The sequence below is a fragment of the Triturus cristatus genome, chromosome 7 (genome assembly GCF_964204655.1).
Source record: "Triturus cristatus chromosome 7, aTriCri1.1, whole genome shotgun sequence".
NCBI classification, from domain to species: Eukaryota; Metazoa; Chordata; class Amphibia; order Caudata; family Salamandridae; genus Triturus; species Triturus cristatus.
The window spans coordinates 1,874,633,590-1,874,635,307 of record NC_140590.1 but is presented as its reverse complement, the minus strand read 5'-3'; positions in this window follow the sequence as shown (position 1 = coordinate 1,874,635,307).

Below are 1,718 nucleotides of genomic sequence, written 5' to 3'. Positions count from 1 at the left end.
TTCTTTCTCCCGAGACCCTGGTTAAAGGTGACATTAATTGGTGCAAAGAAACTCATATGTACATATCTACCTCGGTAAGGGAAGAGAAGGAGCTGGTTAAGGGTTCCGTTAGGACCCATCAGCTCTGTAAAACAATACCTTTTATGGAACCCTATCTTGGATATGTAACAAATGTAACTCACCGTTTTCTTTTAACCAGATTTAGATTGAATCAACTACACCTATTGATTGGAGTCAAGAAAGACTGGAAAAGGGCGTTGGACCCTGGCCCTTGTTCCTGTGATAACTTTTCCCCCCAGGATATAATACACCTTTTTTTCTTTTGTGAGCACTTTATTGACATCAGGAAACGTTTTTTAATCCCTATATTAAGAGATAAAGGCTTTGTTCAAGTGAGACCTGCTTTTTTGTACCTACAGCTTTTAAACAATGTTTGGGAAACTTTCAATATTGCAAGTTTTTTAACTGTGGTAATTCGTACCTTGAAGAAATGAACTGTACCCTTTTTAATGTTTTTAACTGGACACGTCACCTTGTTAAAACAATTGGTGTAACTGTGTTTCTTTTAAAGCTTGGTAATTCCCCAATAATGAAATCTTTGTTTTTAATATGTATTTATTGTAGTATGCTTTTATGGTTTGCACTTAAACCGAATAAAGACTTTATGACTGACTGACAGTGAGAACATGGAACAGAGAAGACTGAGAACATGAACAGAGGGGAGTGGGAGCATGGAACAAAGGACAGTTAGAACATGGAATAGAGGACACTGAGAACATGGAATAGAGGACACTAAGACTATGGAACAAAGGACAGTGAGAACCTGGAACAGAGGACCTTGAGAGCACGGTTTTGTGCCTTTTCAGTGTCATCCTCATCGTTTTGATTCAGTACAGATCATCTTCTGCTGTAAAGAGTTTCTTTCTTATTTTTGTTTCTCATGTGGGTGAAAAGAGCTGGTTTGACTCTTGATCTCTCCATGGAGCTCTTGGAAACAAATATTAGCTTCTAGGAACTCAGTCATAACCTGTGTCAATGAGGGTTCAGAGTCTGGAGAACATCCATGTCTAGAGCTTGTTCCCACAGAGCGATTGTTTGAGAGGGAGTGTTTTTTTCTGTAAGATTGTCGCTTGAGCAGAGATTTAATTCAGAGTGATTTAGAGATTCTGTGTTGAGAACTGGCTTTATTGAGGTGGAAATGAACTTTTTGTGATGCACCAGCGGCGTAAAATATGCGCCACAGTGCAAAATATTTACAAAGTGATGCATCTAAGCAGATGTGTCACTTTGTAAACCCCTACGCTACATTATACCTGCGTCAGGTATGATGTATGCAGGGCGGGTGTTCCCACTTAGTTGTGCAGTGAAATCTATCAGATTTCACTATGGCACTTCTAGGACACCACTGCATCAAATCCTTACGCCTGCATCACTGCAGGAGTAAGACTGACGCAGGCCCTTTCACATGAGGCCTGCCTAATGTGAAAGGACACATTGCTGGAGTCGCGTCTGTTTTCAGACATACTCCAGCAATGCCTCAATTTTGCGCCTTCGGATACATGAGAAATGCTGACGTATCTGTAAATCCTTGCGACATGGAGCACCGTACAGTAAATACAGCGCATCCATGGTGTCGAAGGATGGCGCTGAACAGTGTTGCATCGCTGGTTTCCCCCAGCAATGCAACACATTTCATAAATAACGCCCTGAGTTTTTAT